At 39.3% G+C, this 14,613-nt stretch overlaps 1 non-coding gene across 1 annotated transcript; it reads left to right on the top strand.

Annotated features, from left to right (window-relative positions):
• Window positions 1–1,977: 1,977 nt before the first annotated feature.
• LOC123629007 lies at window positions 1,978–2,081 on the top strand. The gene has a single exon (XR_006731878.1). It is a non-coding gene; the product is annotated as a small nucleolar RNA U13 (small nucleolar RNA).
• Window positions 2,082–14,613: the final 12,532 nt, after the last annotated feature.

Genomic DNA, 14,613 nt, shown 5'->3' with positions numbered 1-14,613 from the left:
GTAGCAGATGCCTGGAGAGTAGGAGCTGAGGGGCAGTGGCACCTAAGATAGACCTTTGCTTTTCATCCAATTCTGTAGGATCAGCCATGCTCATGAGAATATCTCTCCTCATCTCAACTCCCTCTCCATTGTGCTCAAGAAGTGCCATCTAACATTTAGTAATAACATTCATCAGGTGTCAGGCAAGTGGGAGGGTGGAGGAGGGTATAGGTACATTCATACCTAATGGGTGCAGTGTGCACCATCTAGGGGATGGACACACTTGAAACTCTGACTTGGGTGGGGCAAAGTCAACATATGCAACCTAAACATTTATAACCCCATAATATGCTGAAATAAAAACAACAATAAAAATAACAAAAAGAAGTGCCATCTAATTGGAATGCAACTGACAAAAATAATGAACTCAGATCAATTTAAGAGGCCCAGCTCCACCATGAGAATAGAATACAGCAATATATTTGAGAAACAGAAGGTAGAGGAAAAGAAAGAGAGAGAACATGAGAGAGGGAGGGAAAGAGACATGAAAGCATTTTACAGGCAGGGTCTAAATGTATAAAATATAGAGGTAAAAAGCAAGCAGCTGTGTGAGAACAAAAGAATATTCTGCTGCTCCTTATTCTGCTTGCTGCCCAGACTCTTCAATTGCAGCTCCTACTAAATAATAATGTGGGCTCTCTCTTTTCTCTTAGCTCAAAGAGAATGGTAAAACAGCAAAATACTCAAAGTTACAGTACAGCCATAGATAAAAGTTGATGACAGATTCCCCCCACCCCTTACTCCCACTTTGGCAGCCCCTACTAGAGACACACAATGATAATGAATATATAGGACAAAGAAGGAAAAGAATATTGAGCCAAGCTGGGGAAGGGAGCTTTTCTTTTGTATTTTGATGATTGCTAATGTCTGTAGTACTCAGTTTTTTGGCAGAAAGTGAGGGTGGAAGGAGAGGCTAGTTACTCTGGTTACTCTCAGTTCTCAATGGGACACATTATCTTAGATGTGAAAGTCACACATCAGGTAGGATCATATACATTAATTTCTAGATTCTTCTGCAGATTAGGAAAGTTAAAGAAGAAGTTGGACTCTGAATTCTAACCATGTACAGGAAGACATGAAATGGTGAAATGATATTCCAGGTTTTAGAAAGGAAGTAATGATGGATTGCATGAACCATAAACTGACAAGCTTGATGTCAATCTTAGACAATGATTCTAGAAATTGCTATTAAAAGATGATGCATAAATCCAAAGAAGAGTTAGCAGTGATTAGTGGGAGTTGAAATGGATTTACTAAGAAGTCATATGATGCTAATATCATGCACTTATTTGATAGGGTTGGTTGAGTAATGGCTCTGGGGAAATGTAACATATACTATGTATGTAACTGTCATTCTGGCATTTAGCAAGACTTTTTATGACATCTTTGTGGAACATATGAAGATCTGTGGACTCACTTATACAATTACGTCAATTAGTTTATTGATGTAACACACTCAAAAGGTATGGGTACAGATCTGAATATTGTTAATGACAGTTTCTACTAACAAGTCACATGGTGCTGTCTTTAACCCTGTCCTATAAAACATTTTTATTAATATAATAACTTGGCTGAAGTTATAAAAAACCCAGGCTCATTAGATTTATAAAGAGATAGTAAACACAATGGATACCAGAATTAGGAGTCTACAGATTTTGACGGGTTTGGTGAATGGGCTGCAAGATGGCATTTAATAGACATATGAATAAAATACTATTGGGGGTGGGAATAATCAAGAAACTGATTTCCAAAATACAGAGTGTGGCTTAGCAGGCTTCATGTAAGAAAAGTTTAGGGATTTGAATGTACAATGAGGTGAAATGTAAGTTAGTTGTGAGATGTGGCTGTGCATTTTGAAGCCACATTAGTACAGTGATTCACACACCTGGTTTCCCAAGCTTCAACCCAGACCAATTGTATCAGAAACTCTGGGGATAGATCCTTTTGTAGTTCCTAAGCATGATGATTGGATTTTACTATGTCTTTGTGAGATGTGTCTCCCTCAAACCCTGCTATGACGTCAGCATGCTACCCATCTGATGTGAAAAAAAAAAAAAAGAAACTCTGGGGGGTAGGACCTAGGAATAAGTATTTTAAAACCCCCTAAGTATGTCCAATGGGAAATCAAGATTGGGAACCACTTGATACGAGAATATGAGGGAATTGATCATCCCGTAGTAATAGATATTGGTCAAACTATCCCTGGAATATTTCAGTTAGATAATACCTTTTAAAAACTGGAACCCATTCATAGCAGAGTGACCAGCATGGTAAGGGGACTTGAAGTCATGCAAACTGTGCCATGTGAGGAATGTTAAATGCTAATTCTCAGGGAAGACACAAAAGTTGTCCTCAGGTGAGTGTGCCAGAAGGATTATCCTTGTCCCATCTGGTTCCAGAGATGAGAACTAGAACAAAGAAAATGAAGTAACATGGACATAAGTTTTATTTACTTATTTTTATTTTTTTTTATTATTTCAGCTTGGACATAAGTTTTAACTCAATAAAAAGAATAATATTTTATCAGGACTGTCTAATGATATAACAGTCTACCTCAGAAATAAATGATTGCCATATACTTTGGGGACTCCAAGGCATTTGACTGGTTAGCCACTTGGTGAGGAGAGTGTGGAGAAGGTTTGTGTTATTCATGACTCTTTTGGTGGCACATGAAAGAAACCTAATTCAAACAGCTTAAAAATAGAGTTTATTGTTTCGTGTAACAGGAAAGTGACTTCAGAAAGGGCTGATTCAAGAAATTAATATCATTAGGCTCTGTCTCTCCATTTTTTGGGCTCCATTTGCCCTTTCTTTGCTTTATTCTGCATGCAAGACTTCTCTATGTGATGCCCCCCATGGAGAGAGGATATTTTTTCTGATACTTCTCAAAAAAAATTCTTGGAGAAACACTGATTAGCACAATCTTAAATGGATCAGTGTGGCCAGAAAGAGTGTGTATATGTGTGTGTGTGTGTGTCTTTTGGGAGCAGTGTGGGGGAACTAGATACGCAAAATAATAGGGGCCTCAGGCACTTATATGGTTAAATGAGGATCCCTCCCAGCCCTGGAATTTTAATAATATTTGATAGTATGGCCAGAATGCCACAATAAATACAGAGCATGACACTTTCTATGGCTCATCAAATGTACTCTTTTCTCTAATCAGGCCCATCTGTCCTTTGTGTCCTTCCCTGTCTTCACACCTTTGTTTGTGCTGCTTAATCTTTCTGAAAAGACCTCCAATTACTGCACCATAACCCATAGTTCAAGACTTGTCTCAAGTCTTGCCTCGTCCTCTGCTAGCCTATACTGATCTGTGCCTCCTTTGAACTGCTACAGCACTCTGCACAGTTAAACATTTTCTTATATCATGTCTTGAATTTTTTTCTATTTCTCAGTATGAGTTAGTCTTGTAATTGTAACTAACTTTATTGCAACTGTGAGTTCCTTGAGAACAGGGGCAATGCCTTATCCTCCCTGTGCCTGGCATAGAGTAGAGGACATCGTATGGGCTTGTTCATTAAAATTTATTGGTTGATGGTCATTTTTATTTATATCCATACCTTTATTACTATGTATAAAATCTCTGAACTAACAATGGATTAGATGGCAAAGATGAGGGTATTGCCATCAGTAGGTCTCTGTGTGAAAAAAGTGACACTATGAAAGTGGGCATTGGAACCCTTTCCCACTGGTATAAGTTCTGTCCCACACTCATGCTGCCAAACGTGTTTCCTTGAATTTTGGGCTTTAGGAATGGGTAGATGTTCCTTGTTACTCCTTTACTCATTCATTTATTACAGAATATTATTATAGAATAATTTATTACTCATATTATTACAGAATAATTTACTAATTGCTAATGTTATGCCAAGCTCTGTTCTAGGTGTGGGGGATACACAAAATCCCTGTTCTCAAGGAGCTCCCAGGAGGAAATAAAAAAGAAAAATTAGATACTTATAGTGCAGCATCAATCGTAGGGTTACAGTTCTGGATTAGATGGAGTAAGCACATTCTACCCTGTCTCCTCCACTGTATACAGCTATAAAACCCAATTAGAATGAATGGTTCATTGAGGAGTCTGAGAAATAAATAGTAACATACTGAGAAAGAACCAGAATTTAAAAGTGCCACTGAACTAGTGGTAAGTATACCATTATTGTTCCTCTTGTATACCGGCCTGAACTCAGCATACCAGAAACCTAGAAGTGGGCATCAGGGACCAGACGGAGAGAGCTCTAGGAGGAGCGATCTAATCTGGCTCAAAGAATGGAAAAGGGAACTCCTAACACTTAATGTGGAAATTTCCCATTTTTTACCTCTTCCTTTTCTCTGAAGAAATCTTGTGGCAATGGTGACAGCCACTGATAATTGGAGCCTGCAGGAGCTAAAACTCTGAGGGTGGAGAATCTTCTCTTTCTGATGGATCTGTGGTTCAAAGAGAGTTGGGCTAGTGCCCATTGATTTTTTCCCCCGTTCCCCACCACTTGGCCCTAAAACAAGGGCACAATTGCAAAACTGCATAGCAGAACAGGGTAACCAAAGCCCCACTTAGGCCAGAGGACTGAAGGGAGGATCTTAGGGAACTAGAAAATACCGAAGAGATCACAGAAAGAGAGAAGCTTGGGAAAGTGGCCCTATAAAGTTGTTTATGAGCTCCTGAGCTTACCCTGAGTGGATATGTGTGGATTAGACCCTATTTGGCAGAATAAAGACTTTGAGAACTAAACAAACAGATGGACCACCACCCAGGTCCCACACCATCCAATGATAGGCAGGCATGTGGGGTATACCTGGAGAGTGCTGGAAAAGCTTTGAAAATGGAATGGACTTCTTTTTTTCTTTTTTTTTTATTTCAGCTCATTATGGGGGTACAAAAGATCAGGTTATATATATTGCCCATGCCCCCCCATCCCCCCGAGTCTGAGCTTCAAGTGTGTCCGTGGAATGGACTTTGGAACCACAACCCATAGAAGGTGGCATGGAATTTGTGCCTGCTAAAACAAAAACATCAACATCAACATTCTCTCTAGGATTTAAACAAGTTCCAGGGTCTCATAAGGTAAAGTCAAAGCATCCAGTATATAATACAACATTATTAGGCATTTGAAAAATCAGGAAAATTTTAACTCACATGGACTTAGCTGAAAAGATTTTAAAGCAGCTATTATAAAAATATGACAAGTAAGGCCGGGCGTGGTGGCTCACACCTGTAATCCTAGCACTCTGGGAGGCCGAGGTGAGTGGATCGCTCGAGGTCAGGAGTTCGAGAGCAGCCTGAGCAATAGTGAGACCCCGTCTCTACTAAAAAATAGAAATTATCTGGCCAACTAAAAAATATATATAGAAAAAAATTAGCCGGGGATGGTGGCGCATGCCTGTAGTCCCAGCTACTCGGAAGGCTGAGGCAGTAGGATCGCTTAAGCCCAGGAGTTTGAGGTTGCTGTGAGCTAGGCTGACGCCACGGCACTTACTCTAGCCTGGCAACAGAGCGAGACTCTGTCTCAAAAAAAAAAAAAAAAAAAAAAGTTACAAGTAAGGGCAAAACCCTGGAAAGGAATGGAAAAATAGAAAGCCTCAGTAAATACATTTTCAAAAAGTATAACAAGAACCAAACGGAAGGAAGTTTAAGAACTGAAAATATACAATAATCCAAACAAACAAAAAAAATCACTGGATGGGCTCAGTAGAACAGTGTCAGGATGATTTCATGGACTGGGTTACACTTCAGGTGCTTGTTAAAGAACAAATATTAGGTTGTTAAGTATGAAATGTCCAATTTCCTTAAGTACTAAGCTTGACAGTTGATATCTCTGACATGTCACTTTGACACTTCTTGTTTTATTTTTATTTTGAGGGTACATCCTCAGTATTTCAGACACACATTATGGTTTGTGATTATCTTTCAATTTTTTTAGAGCAATTTTTGTGAAACCATGGATAAGTCAAAAATTCATGTTATTTTTTAATATGAGTTTCATCCTGGAACCAATGCAGCGCAGACGGCTTGAAATATCAACGAAGTGTTTGGGAAGCATGTGGCTAATGAATGCACAGTACATCAATGGTTTGAAAAGTTCAATTCTGTGATTTTAATTTTGAAAATGAGCCATGTGGGTGACCTGAGACCAAGGTGTATAATGATGAGCCAAAAGCTGTACTGGAAGCGAATCCATCTCAACCTATACGTGAATTAGCAGCAAGGTATGAGGCTACTATTCCAATGATATTGGACCATTTGAAACAAACCGGCAAGGTAGAGAAGCTGGATAGATGAATTTTGCATGAATTAAACAAGTGTTAGAAGAGAAACTGTCTCGAAGCTCGTCTTTCTTTGCTGTCACAACATAAGGGTGAACCATTTCTACACTGTATCCTTATGTGTGATGAAAAATGGATTATTTTTGACAGTCACAAGCGTTTGGCACAATGGTTGTACAAGGAAGTGCTAAAAAAGTACAAAACTGAATATTCATCAAAAAAAGATGATGGTGTCTGATTGGTGGTTCAGGGCTGGTATTATCCACTACAGCTTCATGAAACCTGGTCAGTCAATTATAGTGGATGTCTACTGCAACCAGTTGGATGAAATGATGAGGATGCCTGTGATTAAGCAGCCGAGATTGGTCAACAGAGACAGGCCAATCTTCTTGCAAGACAACACTCGACCACGTGTTGCCCAAACAAAGCTACTAAAACTACAGAGGCTGGACTTGGAAACTCTCTGTCATCCACCATATTCACCAGACCTTGTACCAACAGATCACCACTTCTTCCAGGCTTTGAACCACTTCTTGCACGGGAAAATATTCAATTCTCAACAAGCTGTGGAAAACGCCTTTCGTGATTTCATCGCCACTTGCTTTCCAGGCTTCTCTATTGGCATAAACAAGCTACCATTAAGATGGCCAAACTGCGTCAATAGTTTAGGAAAATACTTTAATTGTACTGCTTCTTGTTTGAGATATAATAAACTACACTTTTGATTTGAAATCGGACATTTCATACTTAATGACTTATAAGTGACCCTAGTGGAGAAGAGTTGTATTAATTATCTATTGCTGTGTAACACATTACCCAAACATGTAGCAGGGTAAAACAACAAACATTTATTATTTCATAGAGTATCTGATGGTCAACAATCTGGGAGTGGGTTAAATGAGTGGACCTGGGGGTTCTCTCATCAGGTTGCAGTCAAACTGTCAGTGGGGGCATAGTCCTCTCCAGACCCAGCTGGGATTGGAGAATCTTATTCCAAGCTCACTCACATGGTTGTTGGCAGGTCTCAGTTTCTTGCCAGATATTGGATGGAGGGCCCCAGTTCCTTGCCATGTGGGCTTCTCCCTAGGGCACTTCACAGCATGGCAGCTGGCTTCCCTCAGAGCAAGTGACCCAACTGGGAGAGAGAGAGAAAATGGAAATGGAAGCCACAGCCCTTTTTCATGACCTAATCTTGGAAATGATCACTCAGTGAGTCACCAAGTCTAGGCCATGCTCAAGGCAAGGGGAATTAAACTCCACCTCTTGAAGTGGGGGAGTATCAGAGAATTTGTAGATGTATTTTTGAAACCACCACAGGAGAGAGATTGTCCTAGGTGGAGGGAATCAGATTCAAAAGTACAACATCAAGAAAAAGAATTAAAAATGGACATTTGGGACTGTTTCTATCTCTATCCAGTTCAGTGGGGCTGCTCATTAAGTGTCAAATGGTCCTTGGAAGCCTCTTCCTTTATCTGTTCTTTCTCTCTGAGGAAGGCAGCAGGTCCAGGGCAGTGCTCTCACACTAGGGGATGATGAGGACCTGTAGCCCGCACAGTATTTTGTTTTAGGATCTTGGAACAAAGGGAAAAATATAAAAAAGATAATTTCCTTTAGTTGTAGGTGTATGCCTGTAGATTTCATTAGAGGCTGATTGTCCTTGATAAGCCTCCATTCTGCCATTGCCTTCCATCTTCTTACTAGCTAAATAACTGTAAGTCAGTTCTGCTGTAACGTCTGTTTTGAAAATGCGAATTTGTTCCAATGCAATTGATATATTAGGGAACAATTTGAGCATGACATGAATTTCGTGTTTGTTTGAGCATGATTCCATCAGCAAGAAACACTAGGTGAATGCAGAAAATTACAGCCAGCTCAACCGAGCTATGTGGCAATACATAAAATGCACACCTCAAACATCTACCAGCCATATCCATCCACATTTAGTGTTACAACTTTCCATCTGATTTCAGATAACCATCTTTCCAACACTTCACAATAACTCACAGGCTGCAACGCCCACATCCACAAACAAACTTTAGGTCTTTTCAAGGTAAAGTGTTATATTTATTGTATTGTTTATGTATTTCTTAACCATTAACACATGTAAAATTGTGCTGCCACTTCTAGCTGGTTTTTAACGTGTCACTGATATTTTTATTGTAGTTCCTCTAACCCCACTTTCCTCATAAGCCCTGCAGTTTTTATTGTGCAATTTTGCATAGTGCAGTAGTTTTTAAAGAATGCATATGTCATGTTGTAGCAAAACTGATTGTATTTTATTTTTTACTTACCCAGCATAGTGAATTTGGGTGGACTTGGCAAGGGATGAAAATCAAGTCATTGAAGATTCTATATTGCAGAGACAAAACGAACAAGGAAGAGAAACAGTCAAATATTCCACATTCAGTGGAGTTGCTTACCTTTGGTGGAGGATCATTCCGAGCTGCTATCTAAAGACTGACCTTTGTGGATTTTCTCACTAATAGTTGTTTGTTATTCCTGCTTCTGAGATTCCTGCTTTTCTGACCTTGAGCATCCTCTTCCACAGCAAGCAGTTCGATTGTTTTGGAGCATAGGACAGTGAATGGGGAGTGAGATATCGTTAAAGAATTTGGATTTTATTCTCTTGCTTTTCTGACCTTGAACAAGGCTACTTAGTTCCTATTGATTTCATATCTCCTCTGAGAACATGCCTTTATGACCTGCTAGTGGTACTTGACTTTGGGTCTGTGGCACCTGGTGCTGAGGTGGTCACAATCAAGTTCCAAAGTGGTCTGGGGCATTTACAATAGGGAACATCTTTCTATTGCCTTTGGGATCACATTTGACTCCATGAAAGGAGGCAGGGATAAGATTAATTATTTATTTCTCTTTCTCTTCCTCATCATTCTTTCAGTTCTTTATCTTCATGAAAGCAGTGCTGTGTAGTAGTTGAGGATTTGGGCTTTGGGTCCACCACTAAATGTTGCATGACCTTGGCCACTTACTTAACCTCTCTGCACTTCAGTTCCTTCATCTTTAAAATTGAGATTATGATAGCATTTACTTCACAGGCTTGTTGTAATGAATGAATGAGATAATGAAAAGCACTCAGAACTGGGCTAGGTGCTTTACGCACATGATCTTAATACCTAAAGTATAAGGAGTCAGTATCTATTTAGACTCAGGTGTAGATAATAAAATGATTCTGCGCTATTAAATTCTGTCAGTGGGGAAATGTAGTTGCATTTATCCACGATTCTTAAGCACTTAGCTCTGGCATTAAAAAGGTGCAATTGTAATTCAGTTTTTGTTTATGAAGCTTATAAGCATTGACCTATTTTTTTTCATTGCCTACATCTCTTACTCTTAGGGTCAAGGTTATCAAGGCAGAGATGCTTCTATATAACTTAGGGTGAAGATTGATATTTAGGTTGTACAACTCTAACAACAGAAACATATATTAGACTGCCAACCAGTACACTAAATGAAATGTTAATTGAGACTGTAATCTCACCAAGGGCAGAGATGTTGTCATTTTTTTTCTTGTATCTCCTCAACATCTAACAGAGTGGTTCTCAACCAAGAGGAATTTTGTCCTACCAGGGGACATTTAGCAATGTTTGCAATCAGTTTGATCATCATGATGTCATGACTTGAGGGCAGGGGTGCTATTGGTATCTAGTGGATAGAGGCCAGGGATGCTGCTAAACATCCTATAATGTGCAGGATAGCCTCTCCCCTCCAGAGAATTATCCTGCCCCAAATGTCAATAGTGCTGAGGTTGAGAGAAACCTTGCTCTAATACAATACTTGAATATTAGGAACATTGAAGCCTCTTGATAAATGTGTATTGAATGAATGAATAAAGTTTTGTGGACAAAAGGTGACGTGATAGCAGAGACAGGGCTTGGCAGACAATCTCATGGAGAAGGAATTGCAAGAAAGACTGGCATTTAGCCAATTGGTGTTAGCATGATATAAAGACCAGTGTTTGCCTTGTTCAAACATCCAGTCATATCTGTCTGGGCTTGGGCCATATGGTTGTTAAATGTTTTGAGTAATAACCCCAAGACGTGGCATATTTTCTAGAGGCTGTAGTCGATCACTTCTAAGTTGTCTTAGAAACCACAGGAAAAGGAAATAAACTGGCTTTGGGGAGTAAACAGGGAGTTATACGGGGATTGGCTGTGGATGAATCACACTATTGTGGTTAACCATAGAAAAATGGAGAAAGAGGGGAAATCAGAACCATCAGTTCCAAAGTTCCTCAGTCCTAGTCAAGGCAACCATCTCTGAAATAGCACATTAGTAGGAGAAAACTGGAAAGTAGAGGAAAGCAAGTTCACAACACATAGGAAACACAAAATCTATTTGAAAGCATATTATTGGAATCTCATTTAAAATGTATGCTATCAAGAATAAGAGATGTTTTAGGAAAATAAATCAACACCTGATTGGTTACCTGACAAAAGAAAAGATGTTATTGTGTATAATAGGGCACCTTTCAGAAATTGCAAGAGTAGCTCAAGTGAAGAGAACATGGGAGCCCACAAAATATGATACATTAGGTATAGAATTTGAGTGTACTAGAAAAAATTTGAGAAGCATGTTACAAGGGACTCTGGATCAAATGCTGATGTTTTCTTTTCAGCTTTATAAAAGAAAGAAAACAGAGGACCTGATGATCACAGAGTCACTCTTTCATGTATTTGTCAGACAGAAGTTGTTTCTCAGGAACATTCACCTGTGCACTCCCCCTAACACTTGTACTTTGGTGATCTCTGATTAAAATAAATTCAAAGAATAGACAGTTCAAAGTTCACTAAGCTTTTGAAAATGTATTAGACTTCAGTAGTAATCAGGAAATTGCAAATTGAAAAAGTGAGATATTATTTCACCCATCAGATTAGCAAAATGGAAAAAGTTGTTTAACATCTAACGTTAGAGAGAGTGAAGAGAAATGGATACTCTAGTTTACTAGTGGCAAGAATAAATTGGCACAGTCTTTTGCATGTATTTTGGCTATATATAATACAGGTCAAGCATCCCTAACTTGAAAATTTGAAATCTGAAATACTCCAAAATTGGAAACCTGTTTGAGTGCAGATATGATGTTCAAAGGAAATGCTCATTGGAGCATTTCAGATTTTCTTTTTTTTTTCTCTTTTTTTTAGATATTTCCACCTTGGCACATTTTAGATTTTCAAATTAGAGATGCTGAACCAGTGATAATGCAAATATTCCAAAATCTGAAAAAAGAAAAAATCAGAAATACTCTGGTTCTGAGCATTTTTGGATAAGGGATACTCAACCTGTATGCATGAGGAGGTATAAGGATGCTCTTTGCAGCATCAAATTGACCTAATTCCCTCCCCTACCAAAGGTAACTGATTAAATAAACAAGGGTGTGGCCCTGTTATAAAATATTATATATCAGTTAAAAAGGATAAGATAGTTCTGTATATACTGATACGGAAAATCTCAAAGGTATCTTGTTAAGAAGAAAAAGTAAGTGGAAAATACACTAAATATGTAGCTTGACACTATTTCTATAAAAGAAAAATCTCACAAAGCTTCATAAATTTAGATATATACACACAATAACAAAGATGAATAAGAAAAGGCACTGAGGGATATAGAGCAAACTGATCTTAGAAGTTCTCTCTGGGGAGGGGAATAGAATGAGGAGGCAGTAGTCAAGGGGGCCTTTTACTATATGTGTACCAATTTCATTTTTATAGGAATACATCCAGGTTGTACTTGTATAATTAAAAAAATATACAATGGAAAAATAGAAAATTTGTGGATATGGTGTGGATGTGCAGAAGAATATTTTTTGCTTCAAAGAAGGATTTACTGCCAGATTCCTGTAAACAGCAATCTTGACTCACAACTTGCTACCTGTTGCATTAGGGTGGGGGTATGACCTAGTAGCCAGTGAGGCCCAGTGCTAAATAAGGGTGGAGAAAGTGGTGGGATTTCTTTGTGCTGAACTGGCTGTCTAATCTCTTCTTTTATCCCTGGAGCCCTCCTGCCGCCTGTATCCTATAGCACTGCCGTCCCTAACCCCTGGGCCCGCTGGCCAGTACTGGTCTGTGGCCTTTTAGGAACCAGAGCACACAGCAGGAGGTGAGTGGCAGGTGAGCAAGCGAAACTTCATCTGTATTTACAGCCACTCCCCATCACTTGCATCATCGCATAAGCTCTGCCTCCTGTCAGATCAGTAGTGGCATTAGATTCTCACAGGAGCACGAACCCTACTGTAAACTGCATGCGAGGGATCTAGGTTGCACACTCCTTATGAGAATCTGATGCCTGATGAGATGAGGTGGAGCTGAGGCAGGGATGCTAGTGCTGAGGAGCACCTGCAAATACAGGTTATCATTAGCAGAGAGATTTGACTGCACAATAAATGTAATGTGCTTGCATCATCCCAAAACCATCCCCTGCCCTGGTCTGTGGAAAAATTGTCTTCCATGAAACCGGTCTCTGGTGCCAAAAGGGTTGGGGACTGCTGCTATAGCATCTGCAGGCCTGGAGGACCTAGGGTCTTGAGAAGGTGTCCTCACTTTGCCGTATCTCTGTGCTCCTTGGCTAAGCACTGTCACAAAGGAATCTCTGAATGTGAGGGCTGTGGAGTGTCCAGGAGGGACCATCTTGGGGCCTAGGTCAAGAGTGCCCTGGACTCCTGTTGGACTGGCTCAGTGATCAATGTTCTTGGTCACCTTATAGAAAATGAAGTCTTGAAACTTAAGAGTTAATTTAGTAATGAGCTGAAAAAAAGGTGGAATTTTCCTTCTTAGTCTATATTAATTAAAAAAAATCCATTATGTATTTCTCAATAAATGTAGTCAATGTTTTAAAATACTCATGTTTTAAAATAATCTCCTAAATAGTCTTACAGTGACTTATTGGCTCATGTTGTACTTATTGAGTTAAAAAAATATGTGATTTTCTTGCACTGTAGAGTGGAAGATCTTCAATGTTTCAGTTGGGAACATGAGTGTAAATAATTTTCTGTTTATGGGCCTTGCCCAAGAAGGATCAGACTGGTTGGTTTGGCAGACTAGTTCAGCTCTGGGCTGAGAGATATCAACGTAGGGCTTGGGGATTTTTGATAAACCACCCAATTTACAGAAACCTAACACTCATAAGGGAAACTAGACCTTCCACTTGCCTCTCACTCTTCTCTCTTGCCTCTGCTTGGCTTCACTTCTCCCAGGTCAACTTTTACTTATCTTTGATTTGTTTAGGATTCAAGAAACAAAGGTGGGAGGGAGAAGGGCATATATGTGTTCATAAAGGGAATAGATTTTGATTTGTTTTTTATTGATTTATTGATATTTTAAGAACCAAAAGAAGTTCATGTTACATAGTAGGTGCTCAACAAATGTTTGTTGAATGATCAAATGATATTACCAACTATATGCATTATAATATCTGGTGTGTTCTAGTAACAGCAAGGAGCCATTCTATGTAAATAGAATGAATTGAGCAAGGGAAGAATGATAGGAAGTGAAATCAGGGAGGTATGTAGAGGCCAATTCATGTAGGATGTTACAGGTCATAGTACAGACTTTGGATTTTATTCTAAGCATTATGGACATCCTTTGAAGGGTTTTGAGCAGGTAAGTGACATGATAACAATAGCTAATATTTATGTTTCCGGGTACTGTTCTAGGTGCTTTGAGTGTATCAACTCAGTAATTCTCAAACATATCTATAATGTAGCTACTAATATTATCTTCATTGTAAAGATGAAGGAAATTACCCAGAGATATTAAGTTCCTTGGCCAAGGTCACACAGGTAGTAAGTGGTGGAGCTGGAATATGAACCATGGCAGTCTGGCTCCAAAGCTGCACTCTTAGCAGTTACATCATACTGCCTTTTTGTACATAATGTAAGTGACCTGGTTTACATTATAAATGGCTCCCTATGGTTGCTTTGTCTAAAGTAGATCACTGGGAGGCAGGAGTGGAGGCAGTGAAACTAGTTAGGCAGCTGCTGTAGTCCACTTGGCAAAAGATAATGGCAGTTTGTACTAGAGTGGTGGAAAAAGAGATAGGAAGCAGAGGGATTCTGGGTATATTTTGAAGGCAGAGTCTAAAGGTTTGCTGAAGGACTGGATGTAGGACATGAGAGAAAAAGAGAGGTCGAGGATGTCCCTGAGATTTGCATATAACATATAAATGACTTTTAAACATGTTTAGCAGTTGTTGACCTAGAAATCTCCAGGTATGCCTGGAAACACTCACTTTCTTCAAAGCGGACACCGGTAGGCATGAGAACTAACTAGTTCTTGATGATGATGAAAACCCCTCTGGTGACTC

Source organism: Lemur catta, chromosome X, assembly GCF_020740605.2.
Source record: "Lemur catta isolate mLemCat1 chromosome X, mLemCat1.pri, whole genome shotgun sequence".
Classification (NCBI taxonomy): domain Eukaryota; kingdom Metazoa; phylum Chordata; class Mammalia; order Primates; family Lemuridae; genus Lemur; species Lemur catta.
Note: the sequence above shows the minus strand (reverse complement) of the source record. Positions and strands in the feature narration are given on the sequence as shown.